A 23485-nucleotide genomic window follows, 5' to 3' on the forward strand; every position below is an offset into this window, starting at 1 on the left:
TGTTAATACTTTCCAAGAGTGCCAGATTCACCCCTAATATTTTTAAAGTCACCTATTTTATATAAGATCAGAAGACAGCAAGTAGGCAACATGCTTAAAGATCTATGATAAATGCATTTTATGATTTAGCTTCCCACATTATCAGCACCACAATTAATAGACCAAGATTAAAGTTATCAGAGCAAAACATAGGTTGAAAGATGGTTTACATATATATTATATAAATAACACAGAAACTGAAGTCTAGCTGATTTCATAGACAGGCAATAACTCATCACAAAAGTTTGAGCCCACAGAAGAATCTTTACATTCACCTCACATAGGCAGGACAGTACCACAACAAAAAACTTAGTAGTCAGATAATGCTATGTATGATCTGTTTAGGACCTATAAGGCTGCAGTGATGCATGCTGCAGATATTATTTCTTTAGCAGGCACCATTTCCTTAGTAACTTGCTGGCCTTTGCTGACTCTACTAAAGGGTTGCCCTTTAATAGGAGCATTTTGCCCAGCATACTTTTCTCAGGCTGCCCCTTTAAATTTGGAAGAGTCAAGCAGCTGCAGTTCTAAAGTAGCCATTTTGTGACTAATTGCTGCATCTCCCCATCTTCCAGGTAGGAAGTATTCTTAAGTCCTATTATATTTGCTCTTGCTCATGGCTAAATATATGAGCCATTCCAATATATCTATAGCTATGGACAGCCATTCTCTCACCAGGCCCACTTATACAACATACAGGAACAGCAGCTGCTCACCCAGAGCCAAGCCTCATGGGGGAGGGAGGGGAAGGGGGAGTTAGAGCTGAAATCAAGGCTGAGATTCACAGTTACCAGAAGGAGGAGGATGGATTCTTAGATGGTGTCTTAGGAGACCCCCACCCACCCTTACTTACTAGCAGAAATGGTCTGGGGCAAACTTCACTACTAGGGTGGGAGCTTTGGGGATTTTGCACCACGTTGTCAACGCGTTTCCTTTCCTCGCGCCTCACCTTTCCAGCGAGGCAGACGAGTTTGACAATCACCAAGCCAGGGCAGGACTGCAGCGTGCTGGCTCCCGTGTAAATCCCTAGCAGTGCAGGTGCTTCTGCTTGAAAAGCCTCCAGAGCGTGGAAAAGGACCTTATCCTACCCAGTTACCCTCCCCCTCCCACCGGCTCCCCTCCTCCCGCCCAGTGACCTTTCTCCGCCCGGGGCCTTCCCTCTCCCCCAGTGACCTAGTGATTCCCGCTTCCCGCCCCCCTTCCGTCGCACACACCCGAGCCTCAAGGAACTGCAGCTCCGAGTCCAAGTCCTTCCACTCAGCCCCATCACAGCATCGGTAACCATAGAAACCTCAAGTAGCCGGCTCATTGGGTGGTTTAATATAAGGCAGTGACCAATAGGGTGCGGCCCTGAGCAGGGCTCTTCCAATAACATTGCAGCACAAGGCAGGCCCGTGTGCTGACGTCCGTGGTGGGAGGAGGGACTAGGGAGACTAGGCTGAAAGGGGGTCGGGACTCGGCGGTGGCGGCGGCACCACCATGGAGACCCCGGGGTAGGGCCCGGCCCAGCGGGGAGGCTACAGCTGGGGCCCCTCCGCGCCTCCAGCCCTTGCCAGCGGTGTCATCTGCGCGGTGAGTGAGGCTCCGGGGACATGGGAGGCCTCGGGGGGCCACTCGGGGGGGGTACCCTGGGGCGGGGACCTGGCTCCGGATCAGAGGGGAGGCTGAGCCAGCAGGGAGCATAACCAGCTGTAGGGAGCCGAGGAGACAGGTTGAGTCTCCCTGAGGGGGTCGTGGCTCCCTGTCTCTCCCTTCACCCCCAGATCCCTTCCCCTCGAGATCTCTGTCTTTTCACCCCTAACAACCCTGTGCCCCCACTTGGCCACCCCCAGCCTCCCCCTTTTTGGTCTGTCTCTTTCCCATACCCCCCCCCATCCTTCCCCCCTTAGCCTGTCTTTTCCCGCACTAGTCTCGCTTCCCTCCCCCAGCCTTACCCATAGCCCCCCAAATCTTCTCCTCCCCCCAGGCCTGGCTCTTCATCTGATCGCCCCCAAAACGCCCCGCCTTTGGCCTGACTCCTTTCCCAAAACTCTCCCCCTAACGCCGTCTCTATTCTTAACCTCTGTCGTCCAGACCTTTTCTCCCCCCGGCCCTCCCAAGCTCCTGTTTCCTTTCAGCCTTCCGTTTCCCTGTAAAATTGGCTTTGCTTGGGCTAAGGCTGTATGAACGCAGCCACCGTCTCCTCTAACCCCTTCCCCGCGCTAAGAGTCTAGGTGGCAGGCGCACGGAACTGCCCCTCTGCGCTCACGGAGCCCCGTGGGGAGGGGGCAGAAGGCTGCCTGCTTTTGCCGGCATGTTCCAGGAGTGCGACAAACGGCGCTTGCGGAGCGGAGCGCAGGGCGGATGAGAAGGCAGGTGTGCGGCTCGTACCGTGTGTGGGGCCGGGGGAGGCGAGGGGGACACACGCTGTTTGTTCCTGGGGCTTTAGATTGTGCTGGAATGCGAGGAATGCGCCAGGGGAAGCGCGCACACAACGCGCTGCAACAGATCGCTCCTTGCCCAGCTCTCCTCCAATAGTCAAAGGTCACTAGAGCATCTACCCGGGAGCTAGCGAACCTCTCTGTGTTTCCATGCTGCAGAGCGGGCAGGAGCGGTGGCTGCTTGCCTTAATGCCTTCGGCATGGCATTGCATAGGTTCAGATTAGATTCTCGCTGCATTTCTCCGCGATGAGATCAGTTTGAAGGTTACTTGTCCCTCACCGCACCCGAGTTGAGCAAGGCTGGATATTCACTTCCTCCCCGTTATCAAGGGCCTTTGATTTCTGCGCCAAGTTTTTGCTGAAACATTTGTGCAATTGGTATTTAAATTGTTTGGTGTATGTTCCTTAACCGAGCTGCAGAAGCTTGGTGGTGGTAGCGGCGGGGGCGGGCGGGAGGAGAAGAAAAATGTTCATCGTGTGTGGTGTTGCCGCAACACACATTTCGCTATATGTTTTTGTTAATACTTGTGAACGGCGATCTAATCTGGAAAATATTTCTGTGCATGGATCCTTCTTGTTTAACATGAACTACCGCTCTTTATCATACTCAGCTTGTATTTATACTCTCACGTAATACGTAATGAAAAGGAACAGAGAGGCAGTGTTTTGCCAGAGATGGGACAGATAGAACGGTCTGGTACTATTAAATTACAGGGCGTGTCAATTACCATCTGAAACAGCACAGAAACCCAGCAGGAGGCAACAATCGCCACCACGTCTTTCCCCGGATTTACATTTGTTAGCACCAGGGCAATTTTCATTCTGCTATTCAAACTGTCATAGCCATTTAAGTTGATATTTGTGAGGAAGTGATTTGGGAGTGATGGGGAGAGAAAAAGAGATTTAGAAAACTTTTAGAAAACAATAGTCGAGCTGTAGATAAAATAACAGAATACTAGTAATGGGTGTCTGTGCATAGTCTTGTGGTGATTATTTTCTGTCTGTGGCTTATTTTTCTCTGTCAGATCAAAGAAAATAATTACACAGTGCTTAGCTAAAGAAACTGTAGTAGTTACTGATCAAGTCCAAGAACTATTGTGTAAACTGCTGCTTTGACAAACATTGTTTGAGACAGGTTTGTTAATAGGGCCCCATGATCAGGATATCAAGCTGAACTGTTAAATCTGTTTGAGGGTATTTTTTAAGCTAAGGAAACAGCATTGTATTCCTCCGCTGTGATTATTATACTGAACTGCCTTATGTCCACAAGCCATGAGGTGATCTGCAGTCACTGATTATGTATGTTGAATACAATTTAAAGTTTAGGTATGCTTTTGATATAACTACATTTCAGATTGCACACCAGTACCCAAACCTTCAATGAAGAAAACTATCTAAGCCCTAAAATCCTCTACTGCTGGTGGTAGGAAGCACAGCTATGGGAATCTGGTAACTTGGCAGCCTTTTTGCTTGATCAATAAGCAACACAAATAGGAGAAAAGTGACAAATCTTCAAAATAAGAGCATTTCTGGGTGACTGTAATGATACATGCAGCTGTTTTACAGCCAACACATTTGCCTCTGAGGATAGACTGAGTTTAGTAACTTGTCTGTGCATGGACATTTTGCTACAGTCACACAAAAAGAATAAGGAAATTGGGAAACATGATTTACCAGTCAACACACCCATCCTGTCTGGAGGGAAGGTATTGAGAAGTGCAGAATAGGAAGAGTGAAAATGGATTTTAAAATTCTTGGATTCTGGGGTGTTTCTGCACAAACCAGTATTTCTATGGTCAATGAAAGTTGGAAATCCTAAATTGTGTACAGGAACATTGTATATATTTGTTCTCATAGGAACACTAATTTTCAGAAGCCAACTCTACTTTGATATAAAAATATGTACAATATCTTACTACAGTTGAAATAAATATGTATGTAGCCCAGGGTAGATTAAGCCTTGTGTTGTCCTTCTAATTTTCCACTGCATATTCATTTTAAATAACAGTCCAAATGCACATGTGATATATAATTAAAAATGAAACTCTCTGTTTGCAGGGACAGGTGTGGCCTCAGAATAATAATACTTTATAGCTAGCTTTTGATTCCGCTGAAGGCTGTCACTCCTTTTATTAATCATTGTACAAGACTTGGGAAGGGCAGGGAGAATAAAGCTTTCTTGACTTATTGAATAGGTAGACTGTACACTTTTTGTCTTGGAAAGACATTGACATTTGGTGAATTTCTGATACCTCTGAAAATTAAAATATTGGAACGTAACTCTCAATTTTAACTGTATTTTTAAATTAGGAAACAAATGAAACTAAAATATCTATCTTTAAAAGTTCAACTAATACTGGTTCACTTTGATAAAATTGTAAGTGCTGTCTGACCATTGGAATATGCTACTAAAACTATTTTTGTTTGCATGTAGGTAGCATGAACAATATGCTGTGTATCTTCCAATCAAAGGTGAAGGGGGCAGAGGTTGTAGAGCATGGCCTCTGGCTTAAACAACTTTCAAACTCAACAGAAAATGAAAAAATAAGAGGTTTTTTGTTTGTTTGTTCCTCCTGACAGTAGAAGTTATATGCTTTAATCAAACTGGTACACTTTAAGGAAGTTTTCTGTTTGTTTGTTTTTGTTGAGAAAATACATTTTATACAGGGAGAGAATTCACCTCAGTTTTCTGATTGGAAATGTTACATACCTTGTGTGGCATTCTTTTGAAGCATAGCATTCTCATTTACTGCTCTGTGTGCTGCAGATGTGTTTAAAAGGTAAAAGAAAAAAAGTAATGTGATATAGTATTTTATTAATGTTCTAGCAGCTTCATATGTTGGCAAAATATTGACTTTTGTTGAAGTTAATTTTTAAAACTTGAAAATGGTATCTAATGTAACAAGTAGTTCTCTATTTTTACTTTGCCTATATTAGACAGTTATGAAAATTATGAGAATAAGCACCTCTACAGAACTTGTAAAAGAGCTGTGTTGTATGTTTTTAATGTGTGCTATATCAAATGATAGGCGTAAAAAAACCCTGCATGTATTCTGTGAACTTTTGGGGAAAAAACTATGCATATTCACAACTTGAGTCATTCATAAGTGCTCTTTTGTTTCATTTTACTTGGATACAATTGAATGTTTCACCTCTCTTTTGATTAGGTATTATGCAGCAGATAGTACAGTTAACGGTGACACAATGTTATTGAGACTTGCATGTGGATTATTTAAACACGTTAGTACTTCACCAGTAATGAAGAGATCACAGAATATGGGACTTTTTCCAACAGCATCTCAGTAAAAGAAATCTGTTGTATTACTAAGTACAGAAGAATCAACTTCTGAGGCATGCCTCTGACATTCTGTTGTGACATTCTGTAATTATAAGAAGCACTGTGACTAGTCCAAGGAGCTTAGTGATCATAGTAGAGTGTATTGCTGTAGGCAGAATAAACATGTCCATGATCACTAGCTTTATTGCCAGGATATGCTTGTTATATGTGCTGAGAGAACAAAACGACCAACAACTGAATGGAATAGTAAGAGGGTCTGAGATTCTTGTTGGAAAAGCATAGGCATTTAGATACCTACTACTCAACATTTTTTATTGTCCAAACAGCTCCCTCATTCTTCTTCCTCAGCTCCTTCCTATTGTACTTTATACCTACTGTTGCATTCAACTTCAACCTTGTCTATAGGAGAAAAGTTGAACTTTCTTAACTAAATAGATTTTAAAACTAGATAAATTGGTGCAAACCGCTCATGTAGAAACAATTGAACTGGTTTAACCCTTGCTTATTTTCATTTGTATTATCATAGCACCTAGGAACCCCTATCAATGTTCAGGACCTATTTTGCTAGGCAAATGGGTAAGTAACAAAGAACACAGGCCCTTTCCCACAGAGTTCAGAACCGATGTGTCATGATACAACAGGTGGATGAAATAGAAAATGGAGTGGGAGGCTGAGGTAACAAAGAGTTTAGAACAGAAATCTCAGTTTGCCACTTACCTAACCACTGCAGGACAGGGAGTGCACTTATAAACATTGTTGCAGAGGCAAGTTTTCCCCCTGCAGTGTTTCTTCCAAAATTACCTGTACTTCCAGGGCTCATAACACGATTTTGCAGACTGTTTCTTAATTTAATAATTTACTGACTGATGCTAAACCAGTTTAAGCCCATTCAAAGCACACCTAATAGAGGGTCTGCAGTTGTTTAACTACATCAATTTTTAAATGATCTAGATAAGGCAGTGCAACTGTGCATAAAGACGTAGCCTGAGACTGCAAGATCTCTAGGACCAGCCCTGATCTTCTATTGCGTACAGTGCCTACCACAGTTGACTCTCTGATTTTTGTTTGTGACCTGTAGTGACTAATATAATGCAAATTATAATAGTGAGGGCACACAGGAAACGTATGTGATGATGAACAGTTAATCATAGAGCATTACAGATTGAATAAACTGATTACTTTACTTAAACTGCAAACCATTCCTTTAAACTTGTATCCAAACTTTATAGTGGAACTTCACATAACAAACTTGTTAAAATGTGTTCAGTAGGCTGGCAACACTTACAGGATAAATGTCTAGTAGGAAACTTGGTTAACTGCTTCAATGCCACATTAAGTAGTATTTTCTGGGCAACATGTTGCAGTTTTGCTTCTAATCTTTTTTTAAAAATCTTGTGATGTGGAGTCCTTTGGTGACTTTTGACATGCTTTCCTACTTGAGATTTCTGAAAATAGAAGGTTATATTTCAGTTTTTGAATATTTGAAGAAAGTCCCTCACCCTTTAAATTCCAATCTGTTAGAGCAGGGGTGAGCAACTATGGCCTGAGGGCCGCATCCGGCCCTTCAGATGTTTTAATCCGGCTGTAGAGCTCCCACTGGGGAGTGGGGTCCGGGGCTTGCCCCACTCCGGTGCTTGAGCCGGGGAGTGAGGTCCGGGGCTTGCCCCGCTCCAGTGCTCGAACGGGGTCGGGGGCTTTCTCCACTCTGCACATGCCGTAACTCTGCATGGCTCCCAGTAGCTGCGACGTCTCCCCTCTGGCTCGTATGCGTAGGAGTAGCCAGGAGGTTCCACATGCTGTCCCTGCCCCAAGTGCTGCCCCTGCAATTCCCATAGGCCGGGAACCACGGCCAATGGGAGCTGCAGGGGAGGTGCCTGCGGATGGGGCAGCATGCAGAGCCGCCTGGCCTCACCTCCATGTAGGAGCCAGAGGAGGGACATGCTGCTGCTTCCGGGAGCTGTTTGAGGTAAGCGCCGCCCGGAGCATGAACCCCTGATCCCCTCCTGCACCCCAGCCCTGATTTCCCCCCCCCTTCCTGCCCTCCAAAATTCTCATCCCCAGCCCGACCCCAGAGCCCACACTCCCAGTTGAAGCCCTCACCCCCTTCCCGTACCCCTCCCCAATCCTAGAGGCCCCCTCCCACACTCTAAACACCTCATAACTGGCCCCACACCAGAGCCTGCACCCACACCAGAGCCCTCACTCCCTCCTGCACCCCAACCCCCAATTTCATAAGCATTCATGGCCCACCATACAACTTCAATACCCAGATGTGGCCCTCGGGCCAAATGTTTTCCCAGCCCTGTGTTAGTGGTACAACATTGAATTGCTTATTTACCAAGAAGTTTCTATACTTAGATTTGCCCTTGTACAAGATTTTAACTGTTAAATCTAAGAGTAAACTCTAAGGATAACTGTGGCATGTTCAAATATAAACAAGATGATCAGTCACACATCACCAAATGAACTTAGCTCATAATTCTTATAGCCCTGGCTGTAACAGGAACAGATATTTCTTTAAAAATACAAATGAGTATTTAGCTGAAAAAGAAACTCTCCTTTCTAACTTTCAATTAGTTGTTTTACAGGACTTTTGTAAACACTGTATTGAAACACTTTGTTGGTAGTTTTTCTGTTCTTGAGGGCACTCCTCCTGGGGGAAAGGTGAGGGTGTTAAGCTGATATTAGTGTCATTTTTAGTTTTAAAAGTATGTCAATTATAATATTGACATAATATAGACTGAAAAGCCCTATTAACTCATCTTTCAATTTTATAAGTTTAATATAAAAATGCTAAAAGTGGAGTATTTGTGTTCCTTCATCTTTAAAACCCAAGTTGTGCTATTGTACACTGTATCTTTAAATACTACACATGCCCAGGATCAGATAATTGTCATTTTCTCTATTTTACTCGTGTTTTCTTGTGATGGATCCACTGCTCTGGACAGAAAACATAACCCATGGGTATTTTGATCTAGTCAAATTGGAAGGAGACAGTTCCTCTATCTTTGTGGAGGTGTGGGAAGTAGGGACCAGGACAGCTGAAATCTGAATCTGGCAGCCCTCTTCAGAGTGTCTATTCTGCTCTGTGCAAGCGGAGATTTCTTTGTGTGTGAGATATGAAAGCCTTTTGCAAAGAATTATTTCATCTGAAAAAGTATTTCTCTGTTTTTGTTTTTTCTTAGTAGTTTTCTCCTTTCCCCTCTAGTTTGGTCTCTGTCTGGAAGAGAGAGGAGGTCTTTATACATTCATTTTGGGGACAGTTGAGGACTCCCCTAAATTAGCAGTAGATGACGAGCATTTATCAGTAATTGAACACCTCAGCAGCAATTGTTTAGAAAGCAGTATGGTGCATAGGAGGCCAATTTGTTTGCCTAAAAAATCTTGGTTAGTGCTTACCTCCCTATTGCAGAGCACTCCTCCCTGGAACCAAACACAGCTTCTTCTTGCTTTGCTGTACAGTGAATTGGGTAAATGGCAAGGGGTCCAGCTTTAGCAGAGATCAGCTTTTCTTTCATGATCACTTCATGCCTCCATTGTGTTGTGAGTCCATCCTCCACTTTCTGACAAACAGTACTACCATAAGAACAGCAGGAGAGCAGTTTTTGAACCAACACTGTCAGTTTACTTGCTGGCATTTCCCTTATTCTCTCCATAACTAGTATCAAACTACAAATCTTGTAAGGAAAGTTTAGTTGCCTCTCTAGGCTCTGTGTAGACAACCAACACCCAGGTTCCTCCCCCGCACGCACACACTCACTCCAAATGCTTTCATTTCTGAATTGACTGCTCCTTCTCTGGCTACAATCCCAGCCAGGGTGGAGTGGGGGAGGAACTTCCTGTTCAGTGTGCCTGTGCAGGGGCCAAGACTCTCTTTGGTTACCTTAAAGCCACAAGACCCTCTCATTACATCCATGTCCTTAGGCTCAAAGCAGGTTTAAAGAAGGCAGTACGGCTTAGCAAATTTTCTTTAACCCTTCACTGCAGTTTTATATTTACTTCTAACTAATCTCAGTATTCCTAGGTAAGATGATTTTAGGACAGAAATGTTAGAGTATTTGAGCAGGGAACATCTTTCCCCTTGCTTAGCTCAAGAGGAATCTGAGATCTTCTCCAGTGGAGACAGCTGAACTAGGGGATTGAAACCAAGTTAAGTCCTCTAAAAAGGAGAATCCTAGGTGAATGAAATCCACTAGCTAAGTGGTGTAGAAATAGTTTAAGAATGTTTTGCTTCTGCTATCTTCTTTCAAAAGTCCATGTGTTGGGGCTGTAAAGTCTTTAAAGATGCTAATTCTAATCCAGGGTGCATGGGTTTCTGAGATCCTTGGAAAAACCTATTTTTGTTCTATAATACTTCAGTATACCAGAGTTAGCTAAGTGTTTTTGGTTTTATATAAGTCAAGAAGCACTCACTCACTTTTTCTAATGGGATTAAGCTGTCTGGGAGGTGAAGTCTCATTGAAGAAGGTCCGTAAGCTTTACATCTGACTTCCTCATGATTTTGGTCCACTCCTCTTTCTAGGACAAAAAAATCTTGTACAGTATTTACAGACGACTGTCCCCACCACCTTTTCCACCTCCCCATATTGTGTCAGGACAGTTCTGTCTAGCAGTCCTTGAAGACACTTAACTCCTGTGGAACAAAGGTTTTACTCTAACAAGACATGTACCAGTTCAGATCTGCCTTCAGTGTCTGACAATCACAATGCAAATTTGTTGATTTTAATATGTATGACAGAAAAAGCTTCCACTTCCTAAATGTAACTTCTAAATTTCCTTGTATTGCGGGAGAGGTTTCTGGAGATTTTTCCTTCTTTGCCTATCCCAGCTGAGTTTAAATTAAAAGTTTAAAGGGTATCCAGCATATCAAACTCTCCGTTAAGTTTTGTCTAATATATTGTGATCTTAATATCCTGGTTGAATAAGTAGGCCATTTATACATTGATGTCCTGAATGAGGTACAGATGTTCTCCTTTGGAAACTTATAGGCGACCTTGTTCTGTAACAAACTTCCAACAGACACTCCCTCTTTATGACTTCCTAGAGAGGTTAGTTTCTTGAGCCTTCTCTACACTTCAATAAGTACTCATTGCTGGCAGTGGATGCAGCAGAACTGGTGCTGACCAAGACTTAACTACAGGTAGGCTTGGAAGCACTGGGTTTTTTTATAAGTAAATGTTTGTAAATGTCTATTTCACCATATACAGAGAAACTAATGAAGAATATTTCCATCAATAATTGAAATTTACAGATAGGCAAAATAAGAAAAATGCTGCTTGAAAACTTAAGAGTTTTGGTATAAGGATATTTACTTTGTAAGTTTTGACATGTAATGTTGACAGTTTGTGTGTTAAATCTTTAATCTTTTGAATCTCACTGTCCTTAAAGAATTACTATCTGACCCAGCCATTATTTTCCTCAACTGTGAAAATTTAAATAGATAAAAATAAAAAAGCTTAAAAATAAACATAGATATTATCTGTCAAAATTATATACATATATAAGAAAAATCTAATTATGCCAAGCCTACTTTTAACTACAAACAATGTTCAGCATCTTTTCGGAGACCGTAGGTTTTTATTACTATTTCTGAAATGAACAATTTGTCCTTGGTTACACTTGTAGTTAAACCGTGGTTAGTATCACTTTTGCTGCACCTATTGCAGATACTCATTGTCAGTAATGGTAGCTCATGTAGTGTAGAGAAGATCTTGAGGTGGGGATAGGTTGACCAGATAGCAAATATGAAAAATCGGGATGGGGTGTGCAGCGTAATAGGTGCCTACATAAGCGCTGAATATCAGGACTATCCCTATAAACACGGGACATCTGGTCACCCTGAGTGGGGAGCCCACACCTGGCTCAGGGAAGAGGTTCACTATAATCGCTGTTAGAAACACTATAACATCAGGTGTTTGAGAGAGATGAAAATATTCTGTAATGTACAGAAACCTTCAAGGAAGGTCGCTTGGGAAAAAAAAATAAAAAAAACCTTACATCAAGTCCCTTAGCAAGAGGCCAGCTAGTTTATATCTCACCAAGTTAAAGTTATTTCCCCTTTCCTAACCTCACCCTGGACACTTTCTAACAAGCAAGTAGGGCTCTAACCCCGGAGAGCCTCTAACAGATAATAACAAAATTACTGTTTCCTTCAAGGAGACTAGATCATCACTGTCTTGCAAAGTTCACAAATCTTATTAACAACATAGATGTCCGGAAGCTTGAGCAAGGGTTTCTTGGTAATTAACTGAGGTCCACATCAAGTGTTACTACTTTTTTCCACCTTCCCTCTGATAGAAAATAGTCAAAGTCCAGATGTTAGTCATACTTTTAATCTTTGCTGATCACAACTTCCTTATACTGTTAATTGGATGTGGGTATCCAAAATCAAACAGAACCTTCAGAACATAGTGAACCTAATGCAAGGCATCTTCAAACTCCTATTGTCTGCAGCTTCATTAGTAAACTTGGACTTACTGAGTTATTCAGGGATTCTGGGCAAAATGGGGTTTTGGCTAAAACATTAATTTTATGGTGGTTTTTTTTCCCCCACTTCTCCCTCCCACACCCCCCATGAAAGCTAGCTTGGAATTTTCCCCCCACAGCTTCTGGAAGGGAATTTATTTAGGATTACATTGCAACACCATGCCTCATTCTTCAGCCTTTGCTTGCATCCAAATATTTCTCACTTAGTAGTTTTGACTCATGATTTGTTACTAATGAGGCAACCTGGGGACCAAGGGTCTTCTAATGAAGTACTAAAAGCCTTCAAAGGTACTTAAAAAAAATAAATTGCAAGGTCTTACTGTTTTGGACTCTAGATCATTCTTCTTATGACTTCATTTTAGTGAGAAGATTAAGCAAGCAGTGACTATTATACTTCATTCAGTGTCCCTTATTTTCAGCTCTGCAGAAAAAGTGGTCTGCAGTTTATCCTTCATCCCCTTCTGTCCCTGTGAGCTCTGACTTCAATGGGAGAGCTTCTCCCATCGACATAGCTACCACCTCTCAGGAAGGTGGATGAACTACGCCGATGGGATAGCTCTCTCCTGTTGGCATAGTGCATCTTCATTAAAATGCTACACCGGTGCAGTGGCATTGGTACAGCTGCGCCGATGCAGCCTTTTAAGTGTAGACATGTCCTAAGTTTTTGTTTTAGTCTCCTGAATCCACTGCTCCTGCACAGACCCTCTAGTAGCCTCAATAGGTTTGGTATTTTGTCTTGTATTAAAGTCAGAAAAAGAGGGAAAGTTAAATGTAACAATCACGTCAACACAGTAATTGATTATTTCCAGTTTAACTTGTGGTTAGTTTTGTCTCTCCTTGATTCTGGAGATAGTTGTATTGAAAAGCCTTTGGGGTTCAGAAAATGTACCATAAGCTCTCAGTTTTGTCATTTTAAAAAAACAAAGCCAAACCCCTATTTTTAATTCTGCCTTCATTTTGCTGGATAGGCTAGAAATACTGATGATTTTATTACTTCAGTCCAGAACAATGCATCCATACTAATAGAAAGCAACCTTAATTTTGGCATTTCCTAACATTTGAATGCTTAACTTCATAATCTTAATGGTTTTTTTTAGCAGTTTTTGTATGTAACATAATTCCAAGTGATTGAGAATAATATTGATTTAATTTAATATCTTCATCTGGAATTTAACTATTCTGTGAATCAAAAATTGTGCTTATCTTTAAGTTGCAAAGTACAGAAAGCAGTTTTTTCTTTGTGACTTTAGAAAAAAGCACTGTAAATCATATGAAGTTGTGCAAGCTAAAACTTGTCTACTGCAGCACAGCATGCTGAAAAAAATGTTCCATGCTTAATTTAACAAGCATTATGGGTGAAATTCACTCCTGCTGAACAAATTCTGATTACTTGCTCTTTGTGTGGGGCACTAAGTGTAGTTGGGATGGTGAATGAAGTTTATCCTTCAGCTGTTGTGCCTGCATTGCCTGCCCCCCTGCGGATGATAGTACACGGGAATAGTTTGCAACCAAGGTCACTATGTATCTCCCACAGGGGGTATGAGGCCTGTGTTCCTTTTCCCCTCAAGGCACACAGAATACAGAAGCCTGCTTACACAGTTCTTCCGTTCATGTCCTCTGATGCAGTCCCACTATATGGGGCTTAAGTGGCATGGAAAGCTTTAGGCTTGCTGTACATATGTAGGTGAGTTTTACCTATTATGAACAAATTTTTGAAAAATATTCATTTGAAGACTTATATTCTTACGTGTTTAAATTTAACTGAAAACTAACTAAAGGCAAATTAAATTGGGATGGGATGAGATATTTTGCTTATGCCATCTGTGCCAGAAATATAAAATATGTAGTGGGTGAGAGAATGTTTCCAGTTTATTGTGCCTCTCTGTTCGCTACTCCCCCCTTACCTGCAAAAAAAGCATCTAAGCAGAGAACTCCCAGTTGAATTTTCCTTGAATTCCAGTAATTGCTCAGTTGTTGCAAATATCGGGGTGGATAAAAATCAATGATTTAAAAATAAAATAAAAATTGTATTTTTTTTATTTAAATCAGATTTTTTTGATAAAATGCTTCTTGAGGAAAAACACATCTAAAGATGGTTTGAATTAAGATATCTTCCAGCTATAATGTATCTCATCGTGGAATAGGGATTATAAATTCTAATTCTATAGTATGAGACAATATATTCTTGTAACATTTAAAAAAAGTTGTGTAAATGAGTTCCAGTAGTTCATGGATTAGGGACCCAATCTTATAGGGTTCCAGGGGTTTCTGTGTAGATTATTTAGGTTAATCTTTCTATCTACCCAATGGGACTCACTGCTCAGTCGAGAAGATACCATTAGGGATGCTTAGTTTTGCAGTTTGTGTATCCAGAGATAACATGCTTCTTAACAGCAAAACTGTTTTAAATAAATAATATATAGAGGTGAGAAATAACAGACCTCAACCCTGTTGTCCTTCTGCAAGTTTGTGTACACACAGTCAATCCCTTACCTCTCTCTAAAAGTGCAAAGTTTCAAAAAGTTCAATGAATAGAAGATTGTTGGGGGCAGAATAGATCTGGACAAGGACAAGAAGTCTGGAGATAAATGTGAGAAGCGAGGGACGTATGCTTGTTTTGTTAAAATAGTATATGTTTGCTTTTGAAGAAAAAAATCCAGAATACATAATGTTGTTGTTTTAGTTAACTAAAACAATGTAAATGTCTGTCTGGTGATGTTCTCCTCCTAATATAGCATGGCAAGAAAATCCTCCAAATATTAATGATTAACCTGTTGAATTGGAGATAGATCACCTCTCAGTGACTTCATAAATATCTGCTTCAATTACCTTTGGTAAATGAAATAACCAATCATTCATTTTCTGATATAGCTGTAAAACTAATCTGAAAAGTTTTCAAAATAAATCACTTTAAAAATGTATAGTGTGTACCTTCTAAAAATGAAACCTACATCTATCTCTGAGTTGTGAAGAATATGTATTAAGATAACAGCCAACAAGAATGCTTTTATGTAGAAAACCATTATTAAATCTAGTCTTCCTGATTAGTGATTTAAATCATGATTTAAATTAAATCCACCCTGACAAATATGTATTTATTTATTTGGATTGGCAAGCTTTTCCCTGATTGTATGACTGATTAATTGAAGATCCATTCATACAAAGTAGATTTTAAATTGTTAACTTAAGCAATCCTTTTATTGAACATCCATTAACCTGTACTATTGGAATGTAGTGTGCCCTAATGGAAGTTTCATTTTAGTGTTGCAATAGGGATGCTGGGACATAGGTAGGCTTGGCAGAATTCAATATTTTTCTTATAATTTCAACAAGTTTATTTTTAAGTATCTTTTTCAATTTTTATTTATTTAAATTTTCAATTGTAGGAAATTTGGGGGGTCAGACAACTATAATTACAGTAGACGTGGAGATTCAAAAAGGTAAAACTATAACCATTAAAACACAAATTATCAGCATCCTGTTTTAAAATATACTAAGTAAATAGCTTTAAATAAACTCTCAAGCAGCATTTTTCTAACTTTGCCTATCTGTAAATTTTGATTATTATTGATGCAAGTATTTTACATCAGTTTTTTTTTTATATACAGTGAAATAAACATTTACCGACATACCAATAGAAATCTACTCTTTCTAAGGCTGTGTATATGGTATAAGTTACTCTTTTTGATGGGTAGGAGTGATGCTCTCTTGAGCATCAAGTAAATGCTGTCTGTGTAAATGCAAGAAAAATTATACTTGGGAAGCTGCTTCTAGAGCCAGTTGCACTTATGAGATTGATACTGATTATGTAATGTACTGAAATGCAGTAGGACATACTAGTATCATTCCTTCAGTTTGTTAACACTTCACTTGTAAAAAGCTACTTTTTGTAGCATCACAATTTAAAAAACTGCACTAGACAAACTGTCATAGTTTTAAAAAAAAAGTCATAAGTGAAGGGAAAAGCACTTGACCTCTGTGCTGCTTTTAGTCAAAAATACCTTTTAAAAAAATTACAACAAAATATATTTCACAAGGTGTTTCCTCCAAAGAACAAAATATAACAGGTTTGTATATAATATACTTTTATCATTCCTAATAGAAAGAAACATTTTAAAAGGTGTTTTTAAATTTTCATGTGTTATTGAATGTTCTGTCTTCGGTTAAAGGACTATGCAAAAAGAAATCTTCATAGTCTACTAGCATAGAGTTGCTGCATCTACACTACATCGTTGTTGACTTGATGGTGTGCTGCACACTTGCTTCAACTATTATAGTTTTATCTAAAAACTATTTTCAAAAGTCAGGTTACATAGTTATCTTGTGCTTTATTTTTCTTTGAAACAAATCAGCAAAGAAACTTAACAATTAATACAAGAAAATAAGATACAAAACATTCAAATAATAGTTCGAGATAACATTGGTAAAAGCAAGTTTATCGTTGTATTATAGTAGTGCTCAGACACCTCAACCAGACTGAGGCCCCGTCATTCTTGGGTTGGAACTGATACTTAGTAAATGATAGTCCCTCCTCCAAAGCGCTTACTCTCTAAGTACAAGAGGTAACAGGTTGGCAACATTAGCAAGTGGAGAGAGGATGGGATAACAATAATAGAATGTTTCAGCTAGTTTTCTGTAAAATTCAGGGGTGCAATTAGCCACTTCAGAGCTGTCTTAAAACAAAAAAGTACAATAGTTACAACTGGAGTTTCATTATGCATTTTATACAACAGTGTTAGCTATCAGGCCAGAGTTGTAGATAGAAAAAAAAATTAGAAAAAGCCCATCCACTTGCAAATCCAGGGTATAATGTCTCAGATTGAGTCTGTATTAGATAACAAAATACTATTCTACTTTGTTTTAGCCAAAAGATCAAATATCAGCCTACACTGAATGATTTTGTAGGTTTGAGTTACTCTGAATTTTCTTTTTATTGTTTTGAAGGTGAATAAAAATATGTTGCCAAAAATTAAGTGACTGTTACCTGGTAAGTTTCCCTCCTGCCATCTGGATCATACAGTAAATAAACATACACCTCTACCCCGATATAACGCAGTCCTCAGGAGCCAAAACATCTTACCGTGTTATAGGTGAAACCGCGTTGTATCGAACTTGCTATGGAGGGCCGGGTAGGGAAGGCTGTGCCTCCCCAAACAGCCTGGCCCCGACCTACTTCCCACCCCCTGACTAACCCCTCAGAATCCCTGACCCATCCAACCCTCCCTGTTCCCTGACTGCCCCCCAGCCTGGCCCCCTTAACACGCTGCTCAGAGCTGCTACTATAGGCGCCGTCTCCGGGACTGGAGCACCCACAGAGAAAAATTGTTAATCTATGTGAATCAGCTGTTTTGGCAGGGCAAGCCTGGGAGGGAGGGGGGAGAAGTGGAGTGGCGGCGCACTTGGGGGAGGAGGTGGAGGAGGAGCAGAGGTGAGCTGGGGCAGGGAGTGGTTCCTCTGCCGCCCCGCCCCCCCGTTACTTGCTGTGGCTCCCCCCCAACCCCCACCCCAGCTCACCTCCGCTCCATTTCCTCCCCTGAGTGCACCACCGCTCCGCTTCTCCCCACTCCCTCCCAGGCTTGCGCAAGCTGGGGAGGGGGGGAAATGCTTTTCCACGTTATATCTGAATTCGTGTTATATTGGATCACGTTATATCGGGGTAGAGGTGTAATTATACAAGAAAGAAAAATATAGCATTTGCCATTCATTGAAGCAGAAAATATAGCTGCCATTTTATGTTGATTTGTCAATTTACAATATCATCTGAATTATATATAGGAAATTAATGCCAAATGACAATGATTTTTTTAATTGGGCTTTTCAGTCTTTATATTTTAGAATTTGAGTACTATAAGTTCTCATGTTTGAAACTTCAGAATCTACACATTCAGTTCCTGCTACTCTATTAGATAAACTTACATTTAAATTATCTTAGTGTTACTCTAGAGCATTTGAAGAACTGTGAACAATGTTTTTATTACCATATATACTCAATCATAAGCCGGTTCATTTATAAGTCGACCCCCACCCCCCGCCACCAAAGATGGATAAGTAAAAATGGAAAATTTTTATGACCCATTCATAAGCCGACCCTATAATTCAGGGGTTGGCAAACTTTGTCTCCCAGGCCATCAGGATAAGCTGCTGGCGGGCCGAGATGGTTTGTTTACCTTGAGTGTCCGCAGGCACAGAGATAAACCTAAGTAAACAAAGTGTCCCGGTACACCAGCTGCTTGCTTTGACGGGCCAGGACAGCAACTGGTGGGGAAATTTTTTTGGGGGGAGAAGTTGTGACCACCCCCCCACATGACCCCTAGCCCGGGACCCCCACACTCTCCCCATCCCATGCCTTCCCTTCCCACCTTATCTGGGGAAGGCTAGGGGAGGATGTCTCTGGCCTGTCTGGAGCTGCTCCGGCAGGCTGGGCAGCGCTGCTGCAGCTTGCTCCGGCAGGCCAGACCGGATGGCGCGGCCGCAGCATGTTCCAGCGGGCGGGGCTGGGCGGCGCATCTGCAGCCTGCCAGCCCCGGAGCTGCAGCTGCTTCAGAGGCTGGGGGAGAGCAGCATGGCCAGAAGTGGAGAGTCTTTGGTCCTGCCTCTTCCCTTCTGGTTCTGCTGGCTCTGCTGCCTCTCCTTGCTCCCTCTGTTGCGGGAGAGTGGCTTTGTCCCACCTCTCCCCCATCTCTATACCCGTTCATAAACCGACCCCCTTCTCTGATGCTTCCCTTTTTTACTAAAAAAATTTGGCTTATGAAGAAGTATATACAATACATTTTTGTTTGAAGCCATTAGCATGGCATTAACAGAGTCTTGTTCTCATGCATGGTTGCCATGATACATTTGTAATAGTCCTCAAAGGTAATTTGCAAAGCTGGATATTGATTTTTTTTTTTTAAAAAAAAGAAACCAACAACTTTAGATGTGGTAAATTTTCTAAATAAATAGGCTAAAGGGGATATAGGATTTGCCAAATTGTTGGTTCATTGAATCTTGTACTTGTCAGTAGCCAATACTTAATGCTCATAGAAAGGAGGGAAGAACGAAATATTCAGTTTTGTGCCCCGCAACTTAGGATTTGATTATTTTTCTGTTTTCTCCCCTTCTGACTCTGGGGGGGGTATGTAAATAATTAAAAAGTCCAAAAGTAGCTAACCGGTGCATTAACATAGACAGAATTATTCAGCCATTGTATTTAACTCAGTTGCTACTGTGCTAGTGAATTCCACAAATTAACTATGCACTGTCTACAGGTAGCACTTACTTTTATTTGATCTGAACATACTTTCCTTAATTTCAGAATGACCCATGTTACAATAAGACTAATCTTGTTGTTGTCTGTTTAATTAGGGTGAAGGGATTTAAAATAAGGTGATTTAAGTCAAATTCCTCCCCCCGCACCATCACTCAAGTCAGATTTACAAAGTCTCAACCTAACTTGAAAAGCAGTGCTATTGCAAAGTAAGAACTTTAATTGATATTCTATTATATATGTATAATATACACAGCATAAACATAAATAACTGTCAGATATTTTAAACTGACATTTCAGTTTTATTCATGGTAAGGTATCCTATTATACTGTTGCAAAGCTGTTGTAGGCAACCAAGTATCGAAAATCAAGTGCCATTGCTACTGGCTTCAGTATTTGAAGTAATTCTTCAGTGCACCTCTTCAGGACAATATTTGATCTCTTAGGCAAATACTTAGTTCTGCCAATGGCCTTCATAGGGTTTCATTAATTTGGGCCACTCTGAACAAACTTCTAGGCACTTTGCAAAAGTATTTCATGAGGCATGAGAAATGTCTGGCCACCTTCCTGTTTGTATTCATCAACTGCAAAGTGAGGGGGGGCGGGTGGAAATGTAATCATGTAGATTATTTGATCTATCCTTCCAAGACTTTGGATAATAAATTTGGAATATATGTGGAAAAGCCCTGTGCTATTATAGTAATACCAACTGTTAATTGCACAAGTCTCGTCTTGGCTATACTGCCTGCATTGTCTGTCAAAAAAATCAGTGACATGGCACTTACCACTTTTTGATTGTACTACTAGTGATTGTAGACAAATATTCAGATGAACATTGATGATTCTAAGTATTATCCTTGTCACACAAGGAAACACCTCCTAGCAATTTCTAACCCATTGTCTACATTATGGTGGGTGGAGCAATTTAAATAATTGGTTTAAATAATTTAAATCACTTTTGAAGTTATTGACGTTGAATTAGGTTGAGGTTTTGTAAGTCTTATTTGAAACTAAAAGCTCATTAGATTGAACTAAAATATAAATGCTGTGGGATTTTTTTTTAACACTATTCCTATTAGGGTATTTGAGTTTTACAAAAGTGCTGTAAGCAAAAAACAAAATATTGGAAAACTAAGCCCTGATTCTGCAAACAGTTAAACAGGTATGTAACTTTACTCCCTGTGATTTCAGTGGGGATTACTCATGATCTTAAAGTTGAGCATGTCCATAAATCCTGGAGATGAATGCATGACTATGTGGATGGTGTCACCAGGAGGGCTTTGGCTTCCTCAACCATGGAATGTTGTTCCAAGGACTGCTGAGCAGAGATGGAGTCTATCTAGCAAGGAAGGGGAAGAGTATCTTTGGATACAACCTGGCTAATCTAGTGAGACAGGTTTTGAACTAGGTTTGACAAGGGCAGGAGACAAAAGCCCCTCCAAGTCCAGGACATGGAGGCTTGGTTGAAGGGTCGCAATTTGGGAGGAACATGGGCAATCACAGCAGGGACAAAAGAGAGACAAAAGGTAATATAGAGGGGAAATCTAATGAACATCTTAAATGTTTGTATACTAATGCCAGAAGTATGGAGAATACACAGAAAGATTTAAAAATATTAGTGAATAATCACAATTACAACATAATTGGCGGGATATTTCACATGACTGAAATATTGCTATAGAAGGGTACAGTTTGTTCAGGAAGAACAGGCTGAGAAAAAAGGGAGGAGGAGGTGTTACTTTGTATATCAAAGATACTTGCACTGTGGTTGAGATAGAAGTGGGAAGCAGACCTGTTGAAAGTCTCTGGATAAGGATAAAAAGTAAAAAAACCAAAGCTGATGTCACGGTAGTCATCTACTATAGACCACCTAACCAGGAAGCAGAGGTGGATGAGGCTCTTTTTAAATTAACAAAATCATCCAAAGCACAGATCTTCGAGATGATGGGGGATTTCAACTAGCCAGAGATCTGCTGGGAAAATAATATAGCAGGGCACAGATAATCCAACAAGGTCTTGGAATGCATTGGAGACAACTTTTTTTTATTCAGAAAGCAACTGGGGAAAGGCTGTTCCAGATTTTATTCTGAAAAATAGGGAGGAACTGGTTGAGAATTGGAAGGTAGAAGGCACCTTGTGTGAAAGTGATTAGGAAATGACAGAGTTCATGATTCTAAGGAATAGTAGGAGGGGAAACAGAATAAAGACAGCGGCCTTCAAAAAGGCAGACTCTAGCAAACTCAGAGAATTGGTAGGTAAGATCCATGGGAAGAAACTCTAAGGGAAAAAAAGAGTTCAGGAGAGTTGGCAGTTTTTTTTAAAGAGACATTATTGATGGTAAAGAGCAAACTATCCCAATGTATAGCAAAGATAGGAAGTATGAGAGACCATCCTGGCTGCAGGAAAAGAGTCCTAAAAAGAGTGGAAACTAGATCATATTATGAAGGATGAATATAAAAATGATCATTTTGCATTCCAATCCCAGCCTCCAAACGGTTTGGGTATAGTCCACAACGTTTATAAGTGTATTCCCCATGCCATTATCCAAATCGTTTATGAAGATATTGAATAGAATCAGACCCAGGACAGATCCCTGTGGGATCCCACTTGATATGCCCTTCCAGCTTGATTGTGAAATATTGATAACTACTCTCTGAGTATGGGTTTCCAGTCAGTTGTGCATCCACTTTATAGTAGGTTTGTCTTGGCTATATTTCTCTAGTTTGCTTATAAGAAGGTCATGTCAGACAGTATCAAAAGCTTTACTAAAGTCAAGATATACCATGTCTACTGCTTCCCCTGCATCCACAAGGCTTTTTACCCAGTCAGGAAGACTCGTTTTAATCATGGATTTCTATATAAAAGTACATTCTTATTGGTTATTATAACCTTAATACATATTCTTCACAACTCAGAAATAGATGCAGGTTTCATTTTTAGAAGATACACACTATACATTTTTAAAGTGATTTATTTTGAAAACTTTTCAGATTAGTTTTACAGCTATATCAGAAAATGAATGATTGGTTATTTCATTTACCAAAGGTAATTGAAGCAGATATTTATGAAGTCATTGGGAGGTGAACTATCTCCATTTCAACAGGTTAATCATTAATATTTGGATTTTCTTGCCATGCTGTATTAGGAGGAGAACATCACCAGACACACACTTAAATTGTTTTATTTAACTAAAACAATATCATGTATCCTGGATTTTTTTTCTTCAGTGGCAAATATATAATATTTTAACAAAACAAGCATATGAATTTTTGAATTTAGTTAAACATTCCAGTTTTTTTAAAATCAGGTTTGTTTTTGTTAAAACTGTTTTAAACTAAAATAGTTAAATGAAATAATTTTTTTTAAAAACAAAAATTAAATTGACTATGTCAGCCAGGTCAACATGAGAAACTTAAAATATTGGCTTCTGCAGCTAGCTCAGTCATCCTCACCTTCATTTTCCTATTTGTTCATAATCTGGAAAAGAAAAACAAGCTTTCCTTCTTTTTCAGGTCCGAAACAATTTCTCGATTTGGAATGAATTAGTCCAAAGGAAGAAAATATCCTTTCTACACCAGCAGAAGAAGCTACTACTGTTAAAAGTGAGATTATCACTTCAAAGGTCTCTGAATCCAAGTGCTTAAGTGACTTCCACCCGTTCACTGGTGTGACTTGCTTTAAAAATATCATTAGCAAACATATTTCTTGAATGGTTCACCCTTAACCCTGAAGTTTATTATAGCTGGCATTATGGAGGGATGATTGCTGGATGTCCATGTCCTAACCAACTCCTCTTCTTCAGCAGTTAAGGTTTGACCCAGGTACTGAGTATTGAAAATATGTGCAAGAAAATGAGCTGAAGATAGTGCTTGTCCCATTCGTTTTTTTTTTAATGCTTTTAATTTAACTCTGTCATTGCTTATTTCCCTTTTTAAGATCTCACTCAGTTCCTTCTAAATTTCAACAGTGTCAGCAATAAAGCAGGTATTTCCCTGC

At 40.3% G+C, this 23485-nt stretch overlaps 2 protein-coding genes and 1 long non-coding RNA gene across 8 annotated transcripts in view; 2 read left to right on the plus strand and 1 right to left on the minus strand.

Moving 5' to 3' along the window:
* Positions 1–1304, minus strand: part of CCDC148 (coiled-coil domain containing 148) — a 171516-nt gene extending 170212 nt beyond the window's left edge. For 5 of the 6 annotated variants that reach the window (XM_078847931.1, XM_073305533.1, XM_073305534.1 and 2 more), the window contains exon 1: positions 1254–1304. The gene's annotated coding sequence lies outside the window, so the exon portion shown is untranslated. Of the gene's footprint in view, positions 1–988; positions 1095–1253 lie in introns of those variants that run through there. The other variant, XM_078847929.1, reaches the window with a different exon arrangement.
* A 159-nt stretch (positions 1305–1463) lies between these two features.
* PKP4 (plakophilin 4) overlaps positions 1464–23485 on the plus strand; it is a 242698-nt gene continuing 220676 nt past the window's right edge. Inside the window, exon 1 of the mRNA XM_073305536.1 lies at positions 1464–1611. The gene's annotated coding sequence lies outside the window, so the exon portion shown is untranslated. The remainder of the gene's footprint in view (positions 1612–23485) is intronic.
* LOC144930949 (uncharacterized) lies at positions 15299–21913 on the plus strand. The gene is made up of 3 exons (XR_013636464.1): positions 15299–15683; positions 17188–17230; positions 20569–21913. It is a non-coding gene; the product is annotated as an uncharacterized LOC144930949 (long non-coding RNA).

The sequence above is a fragment of the Lepidochelys kempii genome, chromosome 11, assembly GCF_965140285.1.
Source record: "Lepidochelys kempii isolate rLepKem1 chromosome 11, rLepKem1.hap1, whole genome shotgun sequence".
Lineage (NCBI taxonomy): Eukaryota > Metazoa > Chordata > Testudines > Cheloniidae > Lepidochelys > Lepidochelys kempii.